This window comes from Mytilus galloprovincialis, chromosome 4 (assembly GCF_965363235.1).
Source record: "Mytilus galloprovincialis chromosome 4, xbMytGall1.hap1.1, whole genome shotgun sequence".
NCBI lineage: Eukaryota > Metazoa > Mollusca > Bivalvia > Mytilida > Mytilidae > Mytilus > Mytilus galloprovincialis.
This window is the reverse complement of record NC_134841.1, coordinates 42,186,649-42,204,670: the sequence shown is the minus strand read 5'-3', so window position 1 is coordinate 42,204,670 and position 18,022 is coordinate 42,186,649. Positions and strand designations below refer to the sequence as shown.

Below are 18,022 nucleotides of genomic sequence, written 5' to 3'. Positions count from 1 at the left end.
TATCTAGACTTTCTCTCATTACATGTTTATAGCCTGGTATCCCGGCCCGATATCTAGCTGCGCGTCGTAAGGACAAGATTAGCCAGGACCCCAGGCTATACATGTTTATATCTATTACTTCAGTTATCAAAAAAAAAAAAATAAAAAAAAAAATAGGGGAATAATTTTGTAAAGGAGACACATTGTCGCTTCCGATTCCAAGCACTATTTTGCAATGTCAATGTAATACTATGATCGATTTGTTTTAATTACTGTTATATAAAGATTTCGTCGGAATGAATTCCGTTTAAATGTATATATCTCTTAAATTAACATCGAATTTTGTTAATATCTACTGAAAGCAGATAAATAATTCGTACAACCCTTAAATATCAACAGCAGTTTGCATTAAACAAAAATAAATTAACCTAACCCGATACCCAGCAATTCTATTTTATTTTTTTGCTGTTCTGATCTCCGTACTCGTCTAATTAAATTAGAACATAGGTGTATAAAAAAATTTGTACACCCATGGTTAGAATATGTACATCAAAGTCGCATATTGACATGTCGTAAATTATAAAATCTAAGCGTCAAGCTGAGTGATATCTTGAGACTTGGCCACTGGATTTGGTGTTATGAATAATTGATTTATAAGACTTTAATCAGTTGTGTTATTTGATCATTCACAAGAATTTAGAGAATTTACAATATCAATGGTTTCGTGGAAAATTGAAGGACACTTGGTAAAACATCAAAACTCTGAAGATAGCAATATACAATGTTTGAAGGAATCTTCGAAACTTAGACGTGTAGAGGTATGTAAACACACGTAGCTTTAGAATATATACATGTAGTCAAACAAATAGTCGTTAAATCAATAATTTAAATAGATGGATAAATTATAGGAGTCAAGCTCCGAGGGGTCAATGATGCCGTTTTTCATATTAAACATTCACATAATCGTAAAAATTATTACGACATGCTATTGTATTTTTGTCTCATTATGACACGAGAACTTATTTATCAATCTAATGATTTTGAAAAGAGAAGGAAAAGTTCAAAAGAAAATATTAGATTATTGGAGTAGGCAAAATCACTAGCTTAGAATCTTAGACCTGGAACTTACAATAGATAAAAGTGTCAGTCCAAGCTTGGACATTCAGAATATTTTACTTTAAGTTAAGTCATACTTTCAACTTTCCGTGAATTTCTCTTGACTACCATGACAACATTGCACTGATCGCTGAAACTGTCTAATATTTAATACATGTTTTAATTAATTTAACTTTTAGTATCTTAATACTGTCTTAGTGACTAAGAGTGTAACAAAAGGCACTTAGAATGATTACCAACCCTTAAGACATTTCAGTTTCTTACGGATTTAAGGGAATTCTTTGCATTCCCTTATCAATTCAGATAACTCGAAAACATCTTAATTGTTTGGTTTTTAGTAAGAACTCTTTGCATCAACTTAAGCATTTACGAGCGTAACACGATTCTTTCTTAATTAACACGTTTCAATGTAAGTGTGGCTCTACCTATTCCTTAACTACGTACACTTTGAATGAAAATGAAAATCATAATAAGCAGGCGAATAAATCAAGATTTCTTTCAATCATTTTTTTTTAACTTCGTAATTGATCGTAATTACGGAATATATCGAAATAACCGGATGTGTTACATTACTTTATTGTCAAGGGACCATTTCACTAAATGACAATATGTTAATTTTTACGATAACGACCCCTTAACAAAAAAAAACGGAAGAACCTTTATTTCAGAAATTTTAATTGTTAACAGAAGTCTAATGGCAAATATTTCATACAATTCAACAACTTTGAAGAAACAATTCATACCCCCCCCCCCCCCAAAAAAAAAAAAACAAAAAAAAAAAATCTTTCAGACGTTAGTTCGAGCAATCTCGGAATAAAGTTAAAGGTTGAAAGTGGGTTTTAACTTTTCAGCTTTTACTGAGTATAATAGTCTCAGATTTTTATTATAACAGGTGTAACAATTCATCTGTCTCGTAACCAGATACACGCTATGAAGAGGTTTAATATCACGTGCATATAATATTATCAACCTTATAATATATTCTTGTAAAATTCGATAAAAATGTACAACCTTAATTTTTAACTCAGCGATCCCACGATTCTGTACAGTGTTTTTTGTGCTTTGTGTTTATTGGTCCGAGACCACAATTATTTCGTAGTGCATAAATTTCTTTCAGAAGATTAACGAAAATTTAAAAAAATTCCAACCTGCGCTTTCTCAATGAAATTTTTACAGTGTTGTACTACTTTTGGGACAAATTATATCAAAATTATAGAAAACTTCATCGGCTCTAACTCAAAATATGGACAATTTTATGTTTAGTGCGTCTTAAAATCTTTTGAAAGCTTCCAAAGTGCTAATTTTCAACCTTTTTCAGCTGGACCAAATCACTACTTTCCTTTAAAATTCTGAACCCAATTTTTTTACAGTGTAATTTCAACCCCCCCCCCCCCCCCCCCCACCCCCTCCCGCCCCCTTACTTGCAATTTGAGGCATTAAACATGGAGAAATAAATTTGGAAGAGGTATGAAAATTAATGGCAAGTTGCCCACTGTCAACACTAGGGACTATATTTGCGGTCTCGGACCTATTGTCAAAAACTATATGTATAAATACTCATAGTAGGTATTAAGTCCATATCGTATATATAGCAAAATCGAGAAGAGTTCATTTGGTTGATATTTTTAATCATTTGACAAACTTATAAGTAAATAATAGTGATCGTAGAAAAAGAAAAGCTAACCTAGGCAGCATTGATTAGGTAGATAGTTTTACTACGTAAAAAAATACTTGTATAGCCATTTTATTAATAGTGGCAGGGGTTCCAGCAGTCGTACGCTCTTTGTGCACAATGGTTTGTTTTTATATATAAAAAAAACAATTAACAAATTTTCTTTTAGATAATTTTTTAAGCCTACTATATTTACTTGTTTACATTGCATTTTTGTTATCACCTCCACAATTTTTTTTCTAATATCCCAAATAAGACTGTATTTAAATTAAATTTGAACTTTTGAATATATCCATTAATTAGTTATTTCCAAACATCAAATACGTTTGGACATGTTTATAAAATAAAAACAGATGTCGTTATTCATGTGGCGATTCACAAATGACCACGGGAGTTTCCGTGTTTATTTACATTGGTATGTAGATAAGACTAGCTTCAGTTAACAGAACAGGCGAAGGCGGCATCGCAGATACCCCACAAAGGAGTTAGCACGTACTAGAAAAACTTAGTCGAAACCTTAAATTTTCTTAAAGAAATCAGGGGGATGCGGATGTGCCAGTGTTTCGTTGGAGTTCCTGTCAATATAATACTTCCATTCTTTGATTTAGTAATAGAATTATGAAAAATACAAAAAAATGTCGTGCCTAAGTAAAAGAATTTTTCTTAATTATTCTTCTAAATCAATAATCCTGATTAAATTAAGAAAGAATGTAACGGCTCAGTGCATAAGACCAAGAAAACAGAGTTTTAAACAAGAGGAACCTCAAGTACGCCCGCCCCCTCGCAAATGTCTTTGTGTATGTCTCAAGAGCTGCTGAATCTTTACTTTTTCCAGTTTATACTCTTTAGATATATTCTCTCAAAAATAAGATTATTATGTCATATACATACATGTACATATAAGAAATTGTATATTTATCAGTGCGTTTCTAAATGCTCGCTGATTCCTCTTCATATTAATATTTAATATTATTCTGTATTTATTACTAAAACCCTGGTTTTCTGAGTACATATAATATTTCCCTCTGGACTTCGTAATACTTGCCAACCCTGTTCAATATATATATTGTTACATAAGATAGTCAGTCAATTTGGACACACATCTATTTGTGAAGAACAATAAATGTATTTTTTTAGCCAGATCTCTCCGTCACAGTTTTTCTCTTCTAAGATTTATGATGACTGATAAGTATGTAAACTTCATTGACAAATATTGCATGAATATGAAAGAATGAGAACATGTTAGAGCTCTTCTATAAAAGCATGCAAAGCAAACCATTGATCAATTTGCTTGCTGTATTTTTTTGGATGTTTGTAAACAACAGGTATGTAGTGTGTTTACTATATACTGGAATTTGATTGGGCAGTAAACATTAAATTCAATTCATGTCCAATCAAATCCCAGTATATATTGAAACTCCACCTACCTATTGTTTACATCCAAGCAAACATAGCAAACAAGTTGATCAAAGTCTTTTTTTTGCATATTTCTATAGAAGAGCTGTTATGATATCTAAATATAAGCCATGCTTTATACTTAACTGGCATCATGAGCCAGATATTTGACATGCTTTTTCACAAGGTAACAGAAGTTAGAAGATACGAATAACTTGCCTTGACACCATGTTGGTCTGCTCGAATTGGCGGAAAGGCAGCAAATACCAATTTTCGTGTTTTTAATTTTACATGGGAAAGGATCAAACCATTACCTGCTGCTTTCAATGAACTTGTCTTATGACAAGAGCACTAACACTTGCACCGTGTAGAACGCCACTTGCGGGGTGTCGGCTATGTTTGACATGGGGTGGCAATTTTGAAGCGACGAAAAAGTAAGAAGGTAAGTTCAAGCATCAAAATTTCTTATTTCTAGAACTCTCAGTACCATATAATGTATTGCACGGAATGAACCGCAACATAATCTATTTCCTGAAAGCAGAAGCAGTCGTTTTCAGTGCTCAGTTTTCTCAAACACCTCACCCTAGTTTTCCGTGTTGCAGATTTTGAGGCTTTATATGCAAATTTCGGTATAAAAAGCTACTTTACACAGCTACCCTCCGTATCATTTATATAGAATTGTATTCCTCTCATTGACTTATACCAAATACCAGTTTCTTAGTTAAAATTAATTGGTTTTAAAACTGTTATTCATCAAAATATAACGTGTCGCTCGGGGTGTCAGATTTTGCGTCGCAAGGGGTAGAGGCTTGTCATAAAAAAAAAGAATAGATTTTCTTATAAATCGATCTCTATCTGATACTTTTTAATTCAAACACACCTACACAAATAGGAACATAAATGTAACAGAAATTCAACCTAGAAAAACACAGGTTAAATCAAATTCTTCAAATTTTATTCAATTCCGGTTCGTTTAGAGATGTGTATATAGTCAGAGTAGACCTTCAAAGTAGATATGATATGATAGATGTGTAACAGAAAACGGATAGTTCTAGCTGGGCGATTACGAACGAAATAACTGTCTTGAATCATTTTTTCTTGTAAACCTGTTCCGTTGTATATTGTGTACAAGTCGTTATTTTCTCATTGACAATTGTAGTATCATCGTCTTCAGGATTACTTGAAGTTGTGTTGTCATTCGCTGAAAAAAGATTCCGGTGAGTGTTTCATTGGATGGAGTGTTCTAATTCTTTTAGGAGTAATGGATTTTTGCGGCGTGCACGAGTGCTTTTTAGATGAACCTGGGGATGAACTAAGATGCATTTTGACTGGTGGAGGCTTCAGGCATATCTTATATTGAGGACTATTTTGTGATGTTTTGGTTTATTGAGTCATAGCCTTGACTTTTTTTACCATGATAGTGACTGAAAAGGAAAAGAAATCGTTTACCAGCTTGAAAACTAAATATTTTAAGCCAGTTTTTTTTACTATGAATGAAATCAAAAGCACATGTTTTATAAGACCAAAAACAGGCAAAATGAAAAACCCTTATTTTGTCATGGTAAAGTAGATGTGAATGAAATCAAAAGCATATATTTTATAAGACCAAAAAACAGGCAAAATGAAAAATCCTTGTTTTGTCATGTTAAAATAGATGTGATTGAAATAAAATGTATCATATGAAGACTAATTTACAAGCAAATATGTATTCTTTTATGACAAGCCTCTACCCCTTGCGACGCAAAATCTGACACCCCGAGCGACACGTTATATTTTGATGAATAACAGTTTTAAAACCAATTAATTTTAACTAAGAAACTGGTATTTGGTATAAGTCAATGAGAGGAATACAATTCTATATAAATGATACGAAGGGTAGCTGTGTAAAGTAGTTTTTTATACCGAAATTTGCATGTAAAGCCTCAAAATCTGCAACACGGAAAACTAGGGCGAGGTGTTTGAGAAAACTGAGCACTGAAAACGACTGCTCCTGCTTTCAGGAAATAGATTATGTTGCGGTTCCTTCCGTGCAATACATTATATGGTACTGAGAGTTCTAGAAATAAGAAATTTTGATGCTTGAACTTACCTTCTTACTTTTTCGTCGCTTCAAAATTGCCACCCCATGTCAAACATAGCCGACACCCCGCATGTGGCGTTCTACACGGTGACTTGAATCACACCATTTTTTATCGAGCCTGTAACTTCTGTCCCAGAAAGCTTGACATATGGATAAAGTAATCTGGCGGCTTCGGCGGTAGCGGTTTAATAAAACTTATCAAAAACTTAATATTTCAGAAGGTAGAAGCCTTAATACTTTATATATAGATGCCTTTTGTTATAAAGTGTCCATCTGTCAGTCTTAGGTATCTATTGTCCTTGACCTCGTTTTCATGTTTCATTGACTACTTGAAAAAAGTTAAAGACTTAATGTGCCCCTCTTATAATGCTTCACTTAACGCACGTTATTTTTTTTTTCGAGTCTGTGTGTCTGTTTGTTCGTCCGCTCGCCTGTCCCGCTTTAGTTTTTGGTCAAGGTAGCTAAGTTTTTTTTATGAAGTTGAAGTCTATTCAACTTGAAACTTAGTGCACACGTTCCCTAGTGATTATGCTATGATCTCTCTACTCTAAATGCCAAATAAGTGTTTTACCCAATTTCACGGTCAACTAAACATCGAAAAATATATTGCGGGTGGGGCATCCGTGTACTATGGACGCATTCTTGTTAGTAATATCATTTTATAAATATATAACTATATTTGGTTTATGCATACATTAAAGGTCCTCATGCCCGCCAGACTGTTTTCACTACACCTTTACGTCATTTCATGGATCAGTGAATATGGTTAATTTTTCGTTGTCAAGTCTATTTCTCAGATACTATGAGCAATGGTATCCAATGATTGAAAGGTGTACATCTCTAACTGGCCATGGCTGGTGTTATTTGATCTTGACCTCTTTTCATGGTTATTTGGTTACATCATCTGACATTCTCTCGGACTTCTCTTGAACTGAATTTTAATGTGCGTATTGGATTGTTATGCGTTTACTTTTCTGCATTGGCTAGAGGTATAGGGGAGGGTTGAGATCTCATATAAATGTTTAGCCCCGCCGCATTCATGCGTCTGTCCCAAGTCAGGAGCCTCTTGCTTTTGTTACTCTTGTAATTTTTAATTTTAGTTTCTTGTGTACAATTTAGAGTTTAGTATGGCGTTCATTGTCACTGAACTAGTAATTATTTGTTTAGGGGCCAGTTGAAGGACGCCTCCGAATGCGGGAATTTCTCGCTGCATTGACGACCTGTTGGTGATCTTCTGCTGTTGTCTGCTCTATAATTGGGTTGTTGTTTCTTTGACACATTCCCCATTTCCATTCTCAATTTTATGTATATATTTCTTTTGCAGGTGGCAGTGACAGTGGCAGTGGCAGTGGCAATGACACTTTAAGTTTAGAATACAATAACTTGACCGTTTATTTGGGAACAATAAGAGAAAAGACCATGACATTAGCTATATCAAAACTTGGCAAGCTGACCAACCAGCTGTGCAAGAAGAAAATGTTAGATTCATCTCTTCAGCTGGACAGCAATGATGTTCTTGAAATATTTAAAATTATTTGATATCCGAATTTAAAGGACATGTTAAAATGGTAAAATATTATTACCCGAGGAGCAGAAATTGTCAATTGTTAATTCCATTACAAATTATTTAGATAAAAGAAAAAAAAAATTGAACACTGTGAATAACTTTTATATTGTGTGTTTTTTTTTAATAATTACAAGACAGACTGTCATCGTGAAAGAACTTGGAATTTTGTAAATGTAGTGTACAAACGAAATATGATCAACTGGATAATTCATAGCCTGCATCAAGGAAATAGGAGGGTTACGCAACAAACTGAAGGATTCATACTCTGCAATCGCATAATAGGAGGGTCTGGCAATACACTGGGGGAGATTCGTAGACTGTAGCATTGATTGAGGATAGGCGGATAAAAAATGAAGTGAACAAGTTGAGATTATTAACTATAATTGCATTAAATTTTATAAGTAATGAATTATATTTTTTTATTTGTTGGAAGAAATTTCCTCCAAGAAGGAACATTAAATGAAGTGAACTTTCTGTGTTTAACAAATGGGAAAAAAATTGTAAATATATTACAAGTTTTAATTTTATATTTGTTGGAAAAAATTTTGAAAGATTTGATATTACTTGGAAGAAATTTCTTCCAACTTGAAAGAGGATGAAAATGAAGTGAACAAGTTGAGTTTATTAACAAAAATTGCCCACTTTATTAGAAATGAGTTTTTTTAATTAGTTGGAAGAAATTTCTTCCAAGAAGGAACATTAAATGAAGTGAACTATCTGTGTTAAACAAATTGAAATTAATATGTAGATGTATTACATGTTTCTATATTTGATGGGAGAAATTTTGAATGTTTGATATTACTTGGAAGAAATTTCTTCCAACTTGAGAGAGGATGAAAATGAAGTGAACAAGTTGAGTTTATTAACTAAAATTGTATATTTTATTGGAATGAGATACATTTTCTAATTTGTTGGAAGAAATTTCTTCCAAGAAGACAGGAAAGTTTTATGAAAAAATATAGAGAACGAATATTGCTTTCCATTTTATTAATTTATAGGTTACTGTTCTTCATTTCATTGTGATTTTAATGTTTTGTAAAATATGAATGCAAATTTAATATATATATCCAATAAAATAATCATACTAATGATGTTTTTTTCTCCATGTGTTTCCTTTGCCAGAGAAGAAATTTCTTCTAACTCTGTTTGTTTGCAAAAAAATACCAATCAAAAGCAGAATACTAGCATATGAAATTGCAGAATTAGGTATATTCACAATAACAGCGAATTTCGACCTCTAAAAAGGACATTCTTGGATTTTCCTTTTTTATTTTGGACTCTCTTATATCAAGATAATAGCGATCGAAATTAGTAGTGTTTTATTGCAACTGTGATCGTGTTTAATTAATTCCACGCAGTCTGGTTTAGAAACAGGGTTATTTTATATTAGATGTACTTTTAGATCTTTTACATAATTACATTTTGGCAGTCTCCTTAGTAAAAATCTCAACAATGTGTCGATTGTAATATTCTTACTTTAAGGATCATTGTTGTAAAAAGCAATTGGTGATAACATTAAGCACATTGTATTATGATTTCTTAAATGACGTTATTCAAGATAATAGTCTTATAGAGATTCACAAGCTTCGAAATAATGATATTGCTTCATTTGCAGCTGACACAATTATAGAAATAACAGATATTTTACAGTTGCTTTTTGCGCCTGAGGCGCTAAGCAGAATATGTCGATTTATACAATAAGAAATTAGAAAGTGCAAATAAATCGAATCTAGTAGAGAGCAGAAAAATATATATAAACTTGATCATGAAAGTAATATAACATATCCATTATGGTAAAACATATTTTGCAGATTGTTTTTTTTATAAATATTATTATTTCACTTTCGGATTTCAGTATTCTTTTCAGATATGTTGTAAAAATAACATCTTCGTTATTTTGTCTCTGGTGGATAGTTGTCTAAATAACAATCATACCATATCTCTTTATTTTTATGTGTTTTCATGTTTAAAAACGAAGCCATTTGTTCGTATCAAAATAAATAAATCAAAACAAATTTAATGTGCATATCATAAGATGTGTTAAGATTAAAAGTTTAATGACTCGGCTTTAATTGACACGACAGAAAATAAATATGTAACTTATAAAAAGAGTTCATTAAAACAACACTTACGTAAAAGTATTCACGCTGAAAGCACTTTGACAGACTTGCACAAAATTTTCTAAGACGATACTGGCAGCGCTGCCAGGAAGAGATCATAGTTAACATTAATGACAAGGATCCAACACAGTTTTGGCGATAAACTGTTAAAATTGGTATGGGTAACGAGAGACTGGTGATTATTCCGAATGAGGCTATTACTCTAGATGATAGAGCTATAACTAACAATTGAAAATCTATTTTTAAGAAAATAGAAAAACAATATTCACAGTTTATTAAACTCGAATGTAAACTCAATTGATAATTGTATTATTAAGGAAACATCATTTGTTTGATTTAGAACGAGATATTACTATTAATGAGGTTCATAATGTTGCAATGAATGCAAAGAAATGTAAAAGTGCAGTATTTTTATATCTTAATTTTAAAGTGCGGATATTGACTTTATTAATTTTATAAGGTTTACGTATAGTTATAGTTCCACTTCCATACAAGATCACATGTATTTGTCGCATTTTGAATGAAATTACAGATATAGATGAAGGGAAGATAACAAATGATCAATTATATAAGCAAGGAAAAACGGTATATACTGTCAATACATATACCTTTAAATCGATTTTAAGAATGCATTTGGCTGTCATACAAGTGAGAGGTTTAGCTAGCTATAAACCAGGTTCAATCCACCATTTTCTACATAAGAAAATGCCAGTACCAAGTCAAAAATATGACAGTTGTTATCCATTCGTTTGATGTGTTTGAATATTTGATTTTGCCATTTGATTGGGGACTTTCCTTTTTGAATTTTTCTTTGAGTTCAGTATTTTTGTGATTTTACTTTTGACTAATAATACTAAACCAAAAAAAACAAACATTAAACTTATTTTGATGAAGATACATCAAAAGTATATAATTATGTGACATTTATTGTACAATCTGAGGAAACTGAATATCATTTTAACTGAATGGGGTGATACTCCACTTTATTTTTAAACAATGACTTTTTGAAAGCTAACATATCAATGGATCTTTTCTGTTAATGTGGGTCTGATTAGGAGGATGTTCATCATTTTGTTTTCGTTTGCCCAAAAACACGGCATGTAGAGAAACTTTACTCAACGTTCTTAATTAATTTGGCTTATAGATAACTGTGTTCTTATGGTACTTACATGTATCTGTTAGAGGGCGAAGTCTTTCGGTTTTCGAATTAAAAAAATCTCTTATTCAAGTTTTATTAAAAGATTTAGCAAATATATACTGTACCTTAAAACAGTTTAATTGATACTGGTATGAATGAACATCATCAAAACCTAAGTAATCATCACAGAAAAATATGATTTTTCAGTCTTTACGAGTCTTCTTTTTCTCTTCTTGTTTTACTCATTTTCGTTTAATATATTTAATTCATGCATGCTCATAACATTAGTTGTATATGTACTCATATTGTATTATATATAAGACTTGTTAAGTATGATTTACTTGTACCTCATCCCTTTTGCATAGATTTAGCAAATAACATAATAATTATGTTTAAACTAAGCAATCAATATTTTAGTTAATCTCGTTCAGTTAAATCAATAAAAACCCGTTTACTATTTGAGTCAAAACTTTTTTTAACCATAAACTTCGTAAATAGCTTCTTGGATTACATTTTTATAACAGTATTTGCCTTTTTGAATCATCATTTCCTGTTAATATTCAATGTGTCACTGTGTTTACTGGTTTTTACTGGAATGCTTTTTATCATTATATCTCTCGTATTTTAAATGTCTCCGTATGGAATCGTTATATAGCAATGCACATTAAAACAATTCTTTAGTATAGCAAAACGATAAAAAAAAAAAAGGGAAGCTCTTTATTCAATCTAATTAGATTAAGTATATAATAATTCGTTCCTTTTCCTCAGAATATCTATTTTATGGGAAGGCACTATTCGTATGATACTAAACACTGACATTTCAATAAGTAGGTTAATGTGACCTTATCACATATATATATATGTTATATAAACAAAACCTTTTAAATATTTAATTGTTCACAAATGATGGTCCGTATGCTATTCTTAGTAACAGTTTACTCAAGAAGCGGGAATAACTTCCTATCCCGCAGAAAATTGTAATTTTTCAGCTAAAAGGAACGGAAGGACAGGATGATAGACATATCCTTCAAACTATTAATTTCCAGTACAATCATTGTTTAAATGAGTGATTACAAACAAACATGCGCCTACAAAAAGGAAAATTAAATACTGCCTTAAGATTCTATTCGTTATTAAAACAGCTTAATATTCCCTAAAATAGGTATTATAATCTTTAGTCGGGTTGTTGTCTCTTTGACACATTCCAAATTTTTATTCTCAATTTCATATTCCATACATAAATATGTATATAATAGATCAGGTGTTAAAAGAATTAAGATTATATTAATATTAATAACATATAAAATTAATGCATTAATACTTGAATTAAGGTTGTGTTTGATTACAAAGAACCCGGACCTGGGTTTGAAAACCAACGCGATATTTTACAAAAAACCAAAACCGGATTTTCTCAGATTCATAAAACGTCGATTTTTTAAAGCAAATTCCTGTCTTGTTCTGTAGTATGCATCTTTATTAACATAACCTTCAAAATATGTTTTTCCCCATATTTTGTTCTACCGGTAGCAATGAAATTAATACTACAATTTGGTATAAAATTTAAATCATCGAAAAGAAAAATAAACACAGTCAGGATTACTTGAATGCAATATCCGTATTTCATTAATTTGATATAAGTTTGTATGTTTTTTTTTTTTTTTTTTTTTTATCTCCAATTGAAATCAAACACAGAATCTAAAACCGGATTTCTTTAACAAAACTCGTGTTTAGTTTAGCGTTACGATTTTGAAAATCCGGAATATGAAACCGTATCAGGTTCTCTTGTAATGAAACTCGACCTTAATTAACATATACATGTATGTAGGACTCGGAACCGCGATGGTACTCCGAACTGCGATGGTCACGCTGAAGTGCGATGGTATACGCTGAAGTGCGATGGTTAACACGCTGAAGTGCGATGGTGACATTATGACGTTAACTTGTTGATATCTACGCTGAAGTGCGGTGGTGGTTACGCTGTAGTACGATGGTCTTCCTGTCACATTGAGTAAAAAATAAAAGTTTAATTACGAACATGTAAAATGAAATCAAATTAATTAGATTTTACAAAAATAGCTGCTACAATGTAGCCTCGCGTTTGGAAGATCTTTTAATTTCCGTTCAAGTCAAACGAAAGATTTTAATTTTGATTTTTGTTAATGTAATTTTAAATTTGCCAATTTTTCGATTATCACGCAGGAATATAGAGTCAGATCTAAGATGCTGAAGGGTGAACTGAACAAAAAAAAAATGAGCGTGTATGTCTATACGGTAACACTAAGCAGGGTTTATGTTATGACAAAACTTAGAAATTGATAACAACAATTATTCCTATTTATTATTTTAGGAAGTACACGTAGGGAGCAGTCAGGGTAATTTCGGCCTACTTTGTTTCAGGCAATAATCACTGTAACGGTAATAAAAAAGACTAGAGCGACGGTGGTTTTACAAATCAGGATTTATCTCGAGATTAAACAACATTAACAAAAACATTGCTAATACTCTCAATTATTTATTTTTTTTTATTAAATTGTCCACATAAATCACGTGTAGCTTTGTTACTTAATGATAATTTAACATCAATATTTAAAATTATATCAGTATACTTTATTTCAGTTGAATCATTATCGTGCGACATTATTCCGAACATAGGATAACCCATTCGCTGACCAAATTCATCTTTCAGCCCGTTGCTCCCCTTATTTTGCTGCCTGGCATGGTTAAAAATATTTTTGTAACATCGACATGTTATGCTCAAATCAGTTTGGGACTTAAATCGTTCGTTTTTTTCTTTTTCCTTTCATTTCCTTTGTGAGCATGAAACCTTCATCTACAAAATCATATCATCCTGCTTGCAAATCAATGTTGTATTTTAAAAAAAAACGTTGTATTATAAAACGTCACAATATTCGAACGTCAAGCCAAACCATCGCACTTCAGCGAAAGGACCATCGTACTTCGGCGTGGATCATCGCACTTCAGCGTGACCATCGCACTTCATCGTCCCCATCGCACCTCCGAGTCCTACATATATATATATATACGAAAGCTTTCGAAATGAGGATTTGAATAAAATTTCGTTCAAATTATTGAGAAATAGTTAATAAAATAAATAATCGAAACAGTATAAATGAAGTTTAACCTTTAAAATCACCGTCTGAAATAGTGTGTCGCTACTACAATACATTTCATTCTGATTAGCCGCTTGTTGTACAGTAACTGAAAAATAGTTTTGTGTTATAATTATTACATTGAAAATACACGCCGTTTCGATAGATGTACAAGTTATACAAATAGATATGAAGATATAATCAGTTTGCTTAATCAGCTGTTAATGGGTGCGGTTGTTCTGACCAGAGGTTTCCAAATTTGTTTCTTGTGAAGATTTACACTTTACATGTTATGAATGAACTTTATTACAACAGTAATTATAGCTATAAAGCAGAAGTATTCGATCTGGAGCAAACTTGATCTTGCTATTTATCTCATGCCTGATGTCTGTAGTAAAATAATAAATGAACTTGGAAAACGAATTATTTTATATCCTTTTTATAACCAAAATAACTGAGTTCGGTGTAATGGATATGTTTTATGATGTTCATTTCCGTACATGTACCAGATTGGCTAAGCTTATTTTCACTGTGTCATCGATTTGTCATTATAGATTCTGTTTATTGCGTTTTGTATTGTTGTATTTATTTGTTTTTCGGTCATTGGTCATACTTTACATGACCGTTAACGTATTTACACTTTATTTGCCAGATTTACTTTATATGTTCGAATATAGCTCACTAAATATTCTTTGCCGGATATGTACAACGTGAAGGACAGTGACTTTTATCTGTGTGTTGTGTATGTGATAACTGCAATATATCGGTATCAGACGACCATAACGTCACACTTGAGAAGAAGCCATTTTCTTGCGACGAAGGTAACTCCCTCGGGAAAAGTTAGACTTACATTGATTAAACTATACTTTTTAAGGTCCTTTTTAGTATGGTCCTTTTTAGTATAACTTTTCAACTGTTTTGGTTCTTATTGAACCTTGACTTTTAAATATGCATATTTTAGCATTGCTGGTAAAGGTAAGTTTAGAAAAAACACTTCGGACGCATGCCTTTTATACGTAACTACAAATTTGCAATTCCATATCTTCGTAAATGTGTTAAACATTGTTCGCAAATAAAAAAAAAAATAATTATAATAATTCCGTTCTATCCCTTGCACTAGAAACCGGAATTTAAGGAATTGTAGCATACGGAATTGCTTTGCATTATACAGAGCGAACATATTTTAGATTTCCATCTTACAATAGCATAGTATATGTTGTCAACAAATTCCTTACCAATAAGCTCCCATTTATTGCATTAATACATGTATTTTGAATCTGCATATTATCACTACCTCTACAAATATTCGATTTAGACGGTAACATATATTATTACTTTCCACTTTTTTGCTGGTATAAATTAAAAATACGCACATCGAATAAGAAAATTTGGAATATTTTGCTTTGAAAACAAACAATATTTCCAAACACACGGATCATGTTCGCTGTGTAAGAAAAGGACGAACAAAAACAAACAGAAATTCACCAACAAAGCTTACGCATTTATCGATCTAAATGTCTAACCATACACAATATGTGTATTTTTTCTACACCAAGGATTATAATTCCTAAGTCGTATTTGCTTTTCAACTTTGACCTCTATTTGTCCTTCCAACTATGATGATTCCATAATTTGGTTTGACAAATTACAAGTCTTGTACCTTTAATGATTTTTATATTATAGTTTAAGATTACGATTAATATTATATAAAATTAAGAAAGTCCCACTGCTGCAAGTTCAGTAGGTTAATTAGGCATTATTCTCTCTTGTTACTTCATATTTCGGATATTTTCATATTCATAACTTAATTACAACAACCGACCGCTGAAATTTTACTTTTTAAAGAATGAGGATATTAAGTAACATTTGCCTACGTTAATGATATATAAAACAAATTGACTGCCTCTACATACAAAAAATGATTTATATTTCGACATTTGTAATTTTTCAGCATTGCATAAATTGAATTAACGAAGAAAATGATCGTGTGGGCAATGCACAAATAAAGACATAAACTGAAAGAAACCATCCGTTTTGTCCAATAAATGAATCTTCATATTAGTGTTACAAGAATATTTTTTGGTCTGACCAAGTCGTCAAATGTGTTTTGTTTTCGTTTTATGCATTTCTTCCTGAATCGTGTAAGATCGTACATTTATAAGGTAATTCTAAGAAATTAGTCTGTTGAAAATTTTGTCTATGAGAGAATAACTCCAGTTTGTATAGTTCGTATTTGGATTCACCCTAGGGAACTATTACAAGTCTGACTGATTTAACTAGTAGACGTTTTAAAGACGTACGAAATAAAAGAACTATATATATTATTGCTCATTATGCAAGTTGATTGAAGAGGTTAAGACAATATTAATCTTATTAAAGTAATAGTCATTTCTTCGTTATCAAGGGCCTGACAATCTTGTAAGGAGAAGCGCGGGAAATCATAATTCCCTCCACGTCGTATTGCTCATGTAAGTGATAAGTCTAAATTGTAGGTCACATTAGAGGCAAAGAGGACTGAATAAAGGTTACATTCGGCACAAAGAGGACGGGATTAAGGTCACATAATCTCAAACACAAATCAGCAAACACGATCGTGATATACTGTGTCAGTCAATATCTAAAACTAAATACTCGTGCTTTCCAATTTTAAATTCAAAAATATCATATGTATATGCACTGTACATGAGGTGCCTCTTTCTCTACAGCTGATCAGTAACTAAAACACCAGTATGTTTAATTTGTTGGATATCAATTAAAGAGATGATGCTGATGGATGGCTGTTGAACGTTTAGACGTCTTTATATTAATATGGAAATATATCCTGCTTTGTACTATACCAGGACGCTCAGCCAGATTATGAACGTGCTAGTTCACAAGGTAACGATCCGGAGGAAGACATGCCATCCTAATCGGACACATTTTTCGGAATTAGAGCAGACCAGAGTTTGTTCTTACTTCTTTTTAATGTCGCGTGCCTAGCGGATAAGCAGTAATAACAATTTTGAAATCTTTGGTTTAACCCCGTCCGGTTTTTATTGGACAGAAGAATTAAAACTGATTTAGAAGCACCTTCACTGTACTGGGTATCGTTCTTATACTCTATTAATCACACACTGTATTTAAAACCATTATGAAGAAATAAATCATTGTTTTTTCTTCCTTCGTTGATTTAACTAAAATAACAAGATAGTAATAAATGTCTGTTCTTACTTCAGCCGCTACAATTTCATCGTCGTCTTTTGACATGTATTGCATAAGAAATTATTAATGTTTCCGAAAGACTCATAAAGCAAAAAATAATTAGTTTGTTTCAGGTAGCACTATCTCATTTCAGATGAGATAGTTTGTAATCATTTCTCGTTTATAAATCAGTTGAACATGATGCAGTTATGCCCGCACCTTCCCGGTTCATTGACTGATTTATGTAAACCAAATACACGAGATTGTAAAATGCAAACGAAAGGAAATGGTGGTTACAGAAAAAACAATATTTTAAAAGAGCTTATATGGTACCTTAGAAACTAATTTCACATGCATCTACCATGGTACACAGGAGTCACTACCCTTGGCATGCTTTTTACATATAGTACATAGTCACATGAAACCTACTATGGACATGCTCCTATCATGGACATGCTCCAATCATGGACATGCTTCTAATATGATAAACTGTATACAGGAGTCACATGATCCAACAATGAACATGCTTCTACCATGGTAAACAGGAATTACGCGATCCTACTATGAACATGCGTCTACCAGGGAACATGCTCGTATCATGAAGTTCAGGATTACATGTTTATAACATGGAATCCAAAAGAGTCACATTCCACCATGGAATACAA

The 18,022-nt window shown here is 32.0% G+C and overlaps 1 protein-coding gene and 1 long non-coding RNA gene across 3 annotated transcripts in view; both read left to right on the top strand.

Annotated features, from left to right (window-relative positions):
* LOC143072180 (adipokinetic hormone/corazonin-related peptide receptor variant I-like) overlaps positions 1-18,022 on the top strand; it is a 239,472-nt gene that overhangs the window by 39,073 nt on the left and 182,377 nt on the right. The gene's annotated exons all lie outside the window — the stretch shown is intronic.
* LOC143072183 (uncharacterized) lies at positions 414-8,038 on the top strand. The gene is made up of 2 exons (XR_012977067.1): positions 414-797; positions 7,567-8,038. It is a non-coding gene; the product is annotated as an uncharacterized LOC143072183 (long non-coding RNA).